Here is a 12,090-nt window from a genome sequence, read left to right as displayed (position 1 = left end):
GGGGTGCAGGGAGAAGGCATTACTTCTCCCCCAATGAACAAGGATTATTTATTTTTTTTAAATAATTCTAAAATATTTTTTGTCTACAAATGTTTCTCTGTTTGTACTTGTTCCTAACTTTAACAGGTATGTGTATTGTAAGGCTGTGTGTTGTGGTGTGGTTTTTTTTTTTCTTGTTCCATTGTAGAAATGATTAGTAACTTAAAGTAATGAGCAAATCTTAGGAGGAGTTTTATGCCCAATTCAAATGAAGGCTTTCATTCAGATATGTAATCCACACAAAATTCAGATCATGACTCTTCTGTTCAAAGGTCTCTGAAAACTATCATTTTCACCCTCTCATACATAGTAAGAATCTATCAGCTGGTCCCTCTGCGGAAGAGGGAAGAGAAGAGCTGTTAATTCTCTAATTAAAATGAATTATGATATCAGAACAGTTGGTGTAAATTTGGTGTATTTCAGAACAAATGTATATTGCATAGATAGTGTGATTATATCTTGTGGAGAGATCATATTTATTGTTTCCCCTTCCCAAACTGCCTAGAGCTACAGCGTGGTTTATCTGATTGGACAAACACCTTTTCTTTACTTTTCACTAACTGCTTTTTCAGATTTGCATGCAATCCTGCAAACTGTTCTGACAGAAAAGCTGCACAGCACAATTTGCAGAACAGAAGTGAATCTCTAATTCAAAACATTTGGTGCAATTTAAACTTCTTTGCAGCTTGTTTCTTTTTTTAATTCACTACTGAATTAAATATTCTTATTACTGAAACATCTTGGAAATTACTAAATGGACCACGTTAGTGAAAGTAATATGGGAAGCATAAAGAAGTACAGGAGAATATCGCATAACTCCCTTTATCTATTGTAAAATGCACACTGGTCTTGCTTCTATAAAATCCTTATTTTTTTCTCTTTTGTTTTAAACTGTTTTCTCATGTTATGGTTTTTAGATGGCTACAGAAATGCAATGTGTGCTGTAACATTTTAACTGGCTCAGTAGGTCACTGTGGAACAACTTTGTCTTGTTATGGGTGTTTTGCCTTTGGGATTAATATTTTCAAAAGGTTCCTCCAATGATTGAGAATCAAGAATTTGAAATGTTGTTGTACATAATAATTTGAGGAAAAAATAAATATATACATAAAAGTTGATAACATGTTTAAGATGACAAGAAATAATTGCCCTTTTCTGGCTAACTTTAGACAGAGGAAGAAGCGAATGGAAGAGAACAGCAGGGAGAACATGATCTACTGATTTTTGGCTTCTTTGGTGTGTGTTTAAAATCTCTAGACTCTAGTGCAAATGGTCAGTCAGAGAAAACGGGGTGGACTTGATACTTTTCTCACTGGTCAGATTAGAAATAGCTGCTATCTGACAACAGAAACCTGCCAGTTGAAAAAGCCCAAAGCAATGTGGAGTTGAAGAAAAGCTTGCACTGGTAGCTTCCAAGGCTGAGACATGCTGTCTTACTGTTTTACTCCATGTGAAACAGCAGCCTCGTAGGAATAAAGGATTCTTCTTTAGCAGCCTTATCTCAGAATACATCTGACTCTCATATCTTAAATTACTGGAAAATGACAGCCTTTTGGTGGTGGGTAAACTAATTTTAGGCATGTATTTTAATCAAAATAAACTGCAATTGGTTATTTAGAAATGTATTTTTCCCTATCTTGATAGTTTACTGGACACACTGATCAAGCACAGCTCTGTGGTTCCTTGTGGCATCAGACAAATTAGCTAGAAATTCTGCTGTGAATTAACATAGATTTGGCTACAGATGGAACTGCAGGTGAGTCATTATAGTTTAAACCTATTAATATTTACAACTGTTTTTTAAATCAGATTTGTTTTTAAATAGGATGATTGAGAGAATTTTTTGTGTGTGTGTTTCAAAGATGAAAGAAAATGAACAAAGAGCTGGTTAGCCGTGGCATGATTTAAGAAAATAATAAAAAATGGCAATATAGAACCCCTGCTGTAGATTTCTGTTATGCTTGTGGAAAAAAGATTGTTCCTATTATCACTTTTTGTAGAATTATTGTAAATCCCAGTAGTTCTTATTACCCAAGCTTCTGGAAAAATTGGGGAGACTTGCTTACTTGATGTGGAATATAATAAACTTGTAGTGTAAATGCCTCTGCTTTCTCAGTTACTTCCAGTTTATCTTAAACAGGACACCTATTACTGAACTCCTAATTTAGTCTGAATATTTACTCTTTTACTCCCTCCTAAATGTGACAGGATCCAATTTTATGATTTTTTTGTTTGTTTGTTCTTCAAGAAAAAATCTGATTATTAATGTGGGCTAAAGAGCATGTTGAAAGGCCTCAGCAGGTGTTGCAAACCTGGGATGCTGAAGCACCATGTACTTTGCTACTGGTGAGACAATGTCGTGTCTGGCAAACAGCTGAACATAGGAGGAAGTGAGGTTTAGCCTTGGTATAGGTATCAGATGATAAAATTGTATGATACCCTGCCATTCTGGGCATTAAGATGAGCATTAGCTTCTGTACTTGAAATTTCTGTGTAGCCTTGTGGATTTGACAGAAACTCTCCACTGTGCTGGCATGTCTTGTATTTTAGAAGAAATGGATAAACGAGTGTTTAAAAAATAAAAAAATCCCTCAGGCTACAGCTCCCCAAATGGCTCTTCATTTTGAAGAGGGGGATTAATAGAGGGTAACTGTTTATGCATGACAAGTATTTTTGCTTTCTAAGTAGACCTCCAATTAAGTGGCAGAACTATGTCTTTTTTTTTGACTTACTGGGGAAAGCTTTGCTATACATTTGGACACTCCTGTTTTCAACTATGAATTTCCATCCTCCTCTGAAATGGAATATTGACAAAGCGAGAGAAGGTTACTTGCAGATCAAGTGCATCTCAGCAAGCTTTCCATGCTTTCTATAAGCTTTGATATGGGAGCAATTAGTGCCATGTCTGAGAAGCTAATGCCAACTTAATACTCCTTCTGCTCTTGACCCCAATCCTCAAGAGTTCATAAAAGGTACCTGTTGCAACTATGGTGTTTGTAATGCAGGCAGATACACATTTAGAACAAGTGTCTGAGCATCAGTCGGCAAGTAAACAACTTCTAGTCTTTTCTGACTGTTGCCCATGAAGAGGCTTTTAAAGAAGAAAGAGCTGAGGCTCCTGAGAGGGCTTGGCTGATTAAGAGCTTTGTTTGTGTAACAGCAATAAATACAGGATTGCCTCAAATTAGACACTTAACTAGTCATAGTGTTGGCATTTGAAACTTTAGGATGCTTTGAGGTCAGGCTTCAACAGTGATGTATTTGGTAAGTATAACTGCTGTTGAATATTAAAATATCAGAAATATAATATTGAAACAGCAGGATAGGGTATCCTAGATTTGATGAGATAAGCTACTACATGTAGGTCACACGTGAATGTGTTCATTTGATTATTTTGGGGAGCAAAGTAACATTGGACAGTTTGCTTTTGGAGGTTTTCACATGATGAATCTCTAACATCTGCCATTCAACTTGTTTCTGCCTGGCCAAGAAATCACTAGGAATTTTGCTTTGTTAGAGCAGTTACATCACTGCAGAGGGGGAAGATTGCTGAACTTGCAAGCTGCTCATTTCTGCTGTGCAAGCATCCAATGTATCACATGATAGCTTTAATAAATTTCATGTCTTTGTTTAGAGGTGAGCCTAATAAAGAAACAGATATTTAAAAGTTATTTTTAGTTAACATTTAACATGACCAAGGCAAGTTTCAGGCGGGTTAGTAGGAGGTGAGAAGTTTGCAATGTCCTGAGGCATTCAGTTCCCCTGATCTTTCATATGTGATTAAATTGCTGTTTCTAGATGTAAATCTTGCCAAATAGCTGCTGGCTTTTTATATAAATTACAAAAATGTACAGTGCAGAATAAACCTTAAGCTGTATGAAGGTAAAGAGGAGTTGCTTATGCTCTTCTCCTGGCTAATTGCTTGTATTCACTGGTTAGCAAGAGCTCTCTCCTGTCTTTTTAGCAGCTATGAATTGCCTCATGCATAAGTGGCTAGAGCTTAAAGAATATTTTTTTGTAAACAGATGTGGTAAAGCATTTCTGCTTCTATTCATCATCTCTTTTTTAATTTATTCTGGTTTTGTGTTAGAGTTGAGGTATGCAGAGCATAAAAACTGAGCAAAGAACAGACTATGTATAACAAAGCAGAGGTGGTACATCATTAAAGTGCAAGAAGAAATTTCATCCTGTTCCCTAGTCATGGGGTTCCTCTTCTGCTAGGCAAGCTTGTGTGATGTGTGTGCCTTTTTTTACTTTGGGAGTATTTGAGGGGATTCCTATCTTCACTTGTGAGACTTTAGAATATGGAAAAGCAGGCTAGCAGATAGCAATGTCCTCAAAGTGACAAGCAGTTTAAGCAGGAGGGTCAGAAAAGCTGAGAAGAAAATGGAGATGCTGTCCTGCATCCTGCTGTGTAGGAAATATGGTGACAGAGGAACGTGTGTATAAGTACAACACCTTTCTGCAGCAGTCTTGCCATATAAGTGACCTTCTCCTTACTCTTTCTTTAGAGGGGGTGTAGGAAGGGACAGTGGGGATGGAGCAGAAAGGAAATGTTATTGTCTCCAGTATGGAAGTCTATAATTATTACCTTCCCCATGATAATGATATGTTTCTAAAGGTAGCTGCTGACCTCTAGGAAACAAAACTCAGTGCCCAGCTAGGTACTTTTTTGGAGGTGATCTTGGAATGTATGGTAGCTCTGAGGCCAGACGCTATTTACTGAAAGCTATTTATTCATTATATCCTGTAAACAGAAGTAATTGCCTTGGGTGCTGTGATAGTGCCATGTGAAACTGGATAAACACAAACTAGCCTAATAGGACTTGGGTTAGTATGAATAATTAAAACACAAGCAAAATGCATGCATGGCAGCTTTCTAATTCTTTCACTCTGTCTCTCCTCAGAGCACTGTGCAACAAGATGGAGGTGGAGAGTGCCTGTGGCAGCCATCTTGTCTCATAAGCCTTCCCACAGCTCCTTGTGAGGGGGGTGTGGTGAGGACAAAATGGCTGCCTCACTTCCTTCCAATAGCTCCCCAAAACATAATTGTGGGCAAATGCTGTAAATCCTCTCAGGAGATGGTTATGTAAGCAGACTCTTAAAAGTTACAAGCAATAGCCATTGTTTTAATACTATGAGAAGCATATACAGATTTTTCCCTGTTTTTGGGCCTAGTCAGCAGAGAGGTGCCTGGCTGCAGGGCTATGGCAGTGCTTGCTGTGCCTACTGAGCAGCTGACTGGGGGCTGTAGTTGGGAGCTCCTACATGCAGGAATTTGCATCTGGGTATGGTCCTAAGCATCCCTTCTAGGTCAAAGTGGGACTTGCTGCTCCATAGGCAGTAGGAAGGCTTTGCTTTGTTGCCCCCTCTCTTATTATAGCCTATTACCTGCATCCTCTCTGGGGCACTTGTGTGAGTCAGTGCCAACCCCCTTTTGAATTGTTACTGGGAGGAACAACTTTGAAGTCGTAACAAATATTGGTGTCTATATATGTCTTTTTTTGCTGGCATTGTTGATGTCCTTGTATTATACAGCACTGGTTTTGAGTTGGGTCCACAGCATTTGGGTCTAAAAAGGAATCTGAAAGTAATTAAAGTCTGTGCCAGTTTGCCAAGTATGCTGAATCGGTCTGCATCCCAGCACAGTTGTCCCAGTGCTATTTCCTATTTATCTCAACCTCTCTCTGGAAGAGGATAACTTTTAAAGATACTAAAGAGGCTGAGAGAGTTGGGGCTGTTCAGCCTGGAGAAGAGAAGGCTCCGGAGAGATCTTATTGTGGCCTTCCAGTACCTAAAGGGCCTACAGGAGAGCTGGGGAAGGACTTTTCACTAGGGCGTGTAGTGACAGGACAAGGGGGAATGGATATAAACTGGAAGAGGGCAGGTTTAGATTAAACATTAGGAAGAAGTTAGGAAGAAGAACCATTCTATGATTCCCCATGCTGTCACGCTTCCTATTCTAATCTTTCTCCTCCATGCTGTAATGCTGATTGGAAAAAGTGATTTAACTTTTGTTATATGTAGATGATGTGGTAATGGCTAGCAACCTCAGGTCAAGGGACTGTTTGTCTTTAGAGCCCCAGCATGCAGGGATATTGCAGGCAGGAAGGTCACTCCCAAGAGTGGGAATTGGTGGAAGAAAGAGAGATATCAGTGTGAGAGAAAATATGGAACTTTAAATATGATCTGAGCATACAGGTCTCTGCACAGACCTTAAACTTTGTATTTTCCTGGTGAAACATGTCTGGGGTATTGGAATGTAAGTGTGTGAATAAATAGTCTGATCTACATTACTTCTTCATGTGAGCCACTTGTTAAAGAGTTAAGTAGGTTCAAGGAGGATATTTTAATCTCGGAGACAAACACACACTTAAGTTGTCTGCTGTACTTTTTTTAAAGAAAATTAAGTTTCCATGTCCTACCCTCCTATATCCCTAAGAAAAAATTGAGAGGAAAAATTTTCAGTTGCTATTAAGTTCTACAACTTTGTAAAACAAAACACTAAGGCCTTTGTGTTATCATTCCATTAAAGGATTAAATGAAAAGAAATTCACAGTTAAGGCTGTATCTGACCGAGTAATTTTTGCAGACTTATCTACTTGCAAACAAATGTGCAATACTAGGTGTTTAAGGTTCAAATGCTCCAAGCAGTTAAACCACTGAGTTCTTAATGATAACATATAGCAAACATAATACTAAATATTAGTCTGTAAGTATAGCACATACCTATGGTGGAGGTGCCAATAGCCCTATATTTTTCCTTTTGCCAATTTAGTTTCTAATGCAATAGCAATAATAGGAACTTTTTAACTATACAACATACATATTAAAACAATCAATTTATGTTTAAATACAGTTGAATTCTGGTCTTCCTCAGTCTTGTGAGTATTCATGTTTTCTGGAGGGTGAATTTCAATAGCAGTTCTCTCACTAAAGATATTTAAGTTATTTAAAACAGGAGTTCCTCTGGCTCTGACTTAAGTTGAGCCTCCAATTGTACTGTGATAAACAACTAACAGGGACAATGAAAAGATGTTCTTAATTTTATAGAAAGAAAACCTAACTTTCACTCTGGAAAGCATTTGGAAAATGATGCTTCCTTTGTGAAACTGCATCCTGTTGCACGCATGTCCCTCTGCAATTTAGCTGAAGAGACACATAATTCTAATATGTTTGGTGATGCTTAACAGCTCACTTAGTGTGTTGGCAGTTGAGATGTATGGTATATTGTGTCCAGCTGTGATTGCTGGTGCTGAGCAGCAGTTTGCTTGTCTTGCCCTTACAGCTGCTCCTGGAGGCAGATGAAACCCTGGATTTAACTGGGCAGGTTGTTCTGTGGCTTGCAGGGAGCGAGGCTTTTGGGAGGTGCCTGCAGAGGTGAGCAAGTAGGGAGCCTTCAGCAGCAATTCAGCCCAGGAATTGCTGGGTGAGAGGAGTAACTCAGGCAAGCTTCAGAGGTGATAGAAAGGAGGATGACCTCCTGAGAACTCAGCTGTAACAGTATAACACTTTCTGTGAGACACCAATAGTTAGACTGAAGCTAAGAACCAGTCCTGTGAGTATGGGTCAGGAATATTTGTATTTAAACTTTTCATTTTAATCCAGTTCACTCAGTACGCCTTAAAGGATTGTCAAAATCTTAAGCACCCTGCCATGCTTTTGGCTGTGTTTATTTTGATGAAAATGAGCATTATGCTTAGGTTACTCTCACACAGTGATTGTGTGTGGAAAATCTCAATTTCAAAAAATGAGATTATCCAAAATTAGCTCCTCTTTTCATAGCCTTATTGAGTTTCATGAGGTTCCTTGACAGAAAAGCTGTGATTTGCCAGTATTCTGCTTTTCATTGCTGTTGGGCTGGCCTGTACTTGGGGAATAATATGTTGATGAAAACTGGAAAGAAAACAGCCATCCCACACAATCGCTACATCTCACCGAGTGATCCTCCTGCAGTTTCCCATTATTTTCATGCAGCCCATTCTTTTCTTAAAAGCAAATAGGTACTGCTAAGGAAGGATAAAAGAAAAACAGGGATACCAATGCTTGGAAGCTAAAAGCTATGCCAGTTCCAGAGTTGGCTGCAGATAATGATAGAGATACTGTGCTCCTACTTTTGCCCACTTGCATGTGTTTATATCTGGGAGTGTTGTCTGGGCCCTTACAAAATTGATGTTTGGAACTCTTCCCCCCCCTGCCCCCCCAGTGAAAAGCCTGTCCCTCTGCACAGTAGGTGGGAAGCTTGCTGATACGTATTTTTGTGTGCACTGTGTGGTGTCTGTGCTTTTTATTTCTGATCAAGATCCCAGATGGATTATTAGACTTGTATTGTGTATGAAAGTGCAAATTACTTTGGGTGCAAATTAGACAGATCTGCCTTAATTCAATCCCAAGAACTGATTTACTTAAAAAAAAAAAAAAATTTGCAGGGTCATAGTCATTAGGAAAAAATGTGTGATTTGGTTTCCTTTAAAAAAAAAAAACCAACCAAAAAACCCAAACCACCAAACAAACCCTCAATTGTTTTCCCTAAATCGATTGCAAATGTGCAAGTCTAAGTAACATTTGGGTTTCTTTAACAAATTCCCAAGCGATTCAGCAGTTGCCAAGGTAACAGTGCTACTTTTAATAACAATAAGGAAACCATATAAAACTTCCACATTTTTCATTGTCTAAGATAATGCTGCCCTGATGCTGCAATAACATTATTAGCGTGTACTTTCTTTTGTTCATTGAGAAGCATGTCTGGTTCATAAATTGGTTGTACAGTAGCGTCTAGCACAGTGGGGTCTGAGCTCATTAGGACTCCTGGATACTACAGTAATGTGAAGAAATAATACAGTATTTTTTAGCTCCCCATCCATTTCTTAGAATGTCCTTTTTGATTTTTGCTTCCTGTGGCTGTCATTGTAGTATGTGGTTGCCTTAGATTAGTTAATTGAATATTACTGTGATCTTTTTTAATGCAAAAGCATGAGTATGTTATAAGCCAGTCCTGCAGATAGTCTTCATGATTAAGCTATACTTCATAAAACATTGAGAGTACTCTTTTATTATTCATGGGAAGCTGTGTATTACTAAAGAAAACTCAGTTTCTAGTACTAAAATATTGTTGTTCTTGCATTTTTTTTAGAGCTGCCCTTTTCAAGTCTAAATGGATGTCTTCTGTTGTGCTTCCCCCCCTGCCCTGAAACTTGAGCTTCATCTGAACTTTGGCAGATAACTCAATGTGGTTACTGTGGATATAAACTCCTAGGTCTGGGTGGATTATTTGCATTCTGAATACTTGACCTCATGTTTCATTCTGAGTTTTCCACCTTTCTATCAAGATTTTGGCACTTCACAAATGAGAGAAACCTGTTTTCCTGCTTATACTTCTGCAGTCAAAGCTGTGAAGATCATTCTTCTTTTGGCCTCTATAGTTGTGGCAAAATAGAGTCTTTTTAATTAAAAAGGTCAAAATAAACATTCAAAAGCCTTTTACTGGAGACATGGCTATGTTATTTTTTTAAAAAAAAAAAACCCTCCTGTTGCTTTTCAATATTTTTGTTTTGAGGAAATTGCGTTGAAATTGCATGAATAGTTATAGACAACTTTGTGCCACCAACTGGGATTCTTGTTGCATTGGAGATACTGAAGTTTTATCTATGTCTCTAAATGCAGACTATTATAAGTGTGTGTCTTGGTTTTTTGTGGTGTGTGGTTTTGGTTTTTTTTAAAAACCCCGAATAACCAACCCTTAACCCCTCATATGCTGAAGATGTGAAAGAAGGAATCACTTCCACATTTTTGCGGTCTTTGCTTGTACTGACTCCTTTGCTGGCCATCTCTCGCCAACACTTAATGACCTCGGGGGAGGCTAAAGCAGGATTTAGTTTGTTGCAGGTATCATCTACACGAGTGTCTAGTTCAAAGCAATAATGTGATTTGAATTTACCAGTTTACCATGTGTTAGTGTGGATCATGGAGTACTCCCAGTGCATGTGAGTTCTTTCTTCTAGAAAGAACGCAATTATTTCCAGGAGATCTGCTGCAGCTGCACACCTAAGGCCTCCAACCCTGATGTGGACACAATGGTCTGTACCAGTGTCCCACCCTCAAACTTCTGTAATGTGTAGTGAGCACTTGTGCACTGAAGGCATGTCCTTGAGCTGTACCTGAAGGATTTATACCACACCCTTTTTCTTATCTTGCTGTAATCTTCAGTGTCTTTAACATGGTATGAGTTACATGGCATCAGTGAGGGTTGACTGAGGATACGTGCTGCTTTTATGAAGATCTTGAACAGATCTTAAGGTAGGAGTGTACCTTGGAGCGCACAGGGCCCCACACTGTCACGTGGGAGAGCCCAGAAGAGGATATCACTTTTGAGACATGTCCTAAGAGGTCTCAGAAGACCTTACAGAGGCAAGCATGATGGCTAGGGACACCTCCTTGGGTCTATCTACTCAGTGCTACTGTCAACATTGGAAACCCCTCTGTGTTATAGATGTCAGATCATTAGTACCACCTCTGTATTTTTGATTGTGCCACATAGTCTGTGTCTATACTGGAAAGATATGATACTTCAGGATTAAAACTAAGTGAGAGCATTTAAATTCGCGGTTTTATCTTTGTCTAGTGGTTTTTATTACATGAAATAAGAGGCTACTTTGTCTGACTCTATATGAGGGCATATTTTATCTATGACAGCATCAAATATAAAGCTTATTTTAAGAAGTTAGCTATGTTAATACAGAAAAACTTATCGTAGGGCAGAAAGTTTGCTGAAGGTCTTTGACCTAGTGAAGTCCTCCTTTTCTTTGACCTCTATGCGGGAGCCTGTTCCAACTTGATTTTGTCATTCAGATTCCTTTTTTCCTTACACTAAGATGCTTTGGGGCAGGAATTGTCTTTTCTGGTTTGTTTGCGTGGTGTGGTGCAATGTAGTGCTTGTCCCTGGTGGGGCCACCTAAGCCACGTTATAAAGCAGAGAATAGGTTACTGCAATTGAGAAGGATAGCTCAGCAATAGCTTATTTACTTACTTTAAAGCATGATGTTTCCAAACAGGAGATGTAAAGGAAGAGCAGAATGGTGGTGATCATTAATAACGGTCTATTATAGGAACAGACTGGAGCAGACAGTATAACTGCCATAATTTACAGCTGTAAATAAATAACAGTACTGATTTAAGCTCTGGACAAGATAAAGTGTTTATAAATCTTTTCACCTCTTCTAGGAAAACTTGTTTTTAGGATAAGTATCTGGTGGGCTGTATTTTAAGTGTAGAGCTGTTGTTTCTTCACTGCAAATTTCATTCCTCAGTTAGGATTACACTAAAGGGAGTTAACTTAAAGGAAAAAAAACAAAACACAACCAAAAATGCTCTTCAAAATATAACAGTATTGCATTCTGCCTCTCTGTCCAGGCATGCATACACCAAAAGTGCAAATTTGCCATTTCCAGAGAAAATTGTTGCCTGTTAATGGCCAAAGGCTGATGTAATAGCAGACTGATGAATTCAAGATGTAATTTTCCACATCTTTACTATTTCACTGTTTGGCTGGTGTTCATCCTGCCGTTATCTGTTTTTTCCTCAGTGCAAATATTATTGATAATATTCCTAGTATAAGAGGGTTGGTCCCAAGTCTTCTATTCTTCCTTTTTTCTGTTTCACTGCAGTTATGTGTTGGGCAAGAGTTTTAACAGAAGAAAGTTTGTAGCTTGGTGCTGGCCTCTAGGAAAAGTGAAAGCATGTTTTGTTTTGTTTTTCTTTGATATTTGTTGGTAAGGAGACAGAAGTGTTTGAAAGTACTTTGAATTGTCTGTTTCTGCTTTGTCAACATGCCCAATTCCTGTGCTCAGCACTCACCTCCTGAACAACTGCCTTATTCTTGTCAGTGCTTTGCTGAACACATCTGGGAGTAGTTCTGCTTAGGAGGTGTCACCAGATATTTTATCTCCTAATGTTTATGCCCACAATCAGCACCCTGTCTGCCATGGGCAGAATAACATCTCATTTTGAAATGCAATGTCTGTATGCAGTCAAGTGATGCTTGAAAGAAATGTT

This window comes from Charadrius vociferus, unplaced genomic scaffold (genome assembly GCF_000708025.1).
Source record: "Charadrius vociferus isolate BGI_N301 unplaced genomic scaffold, ASM70802v2 scaffold365, whole genome shotgun sequence".
Taxonomy (NCBI): Eukaryota; Metazoa; Chordata; class Aves; order Charadriiformes; family Charadriidae; genus Charadrius; species Charadrius vociferus.
Note: the sequence above shows the minus strand (reverse complement) of the source record.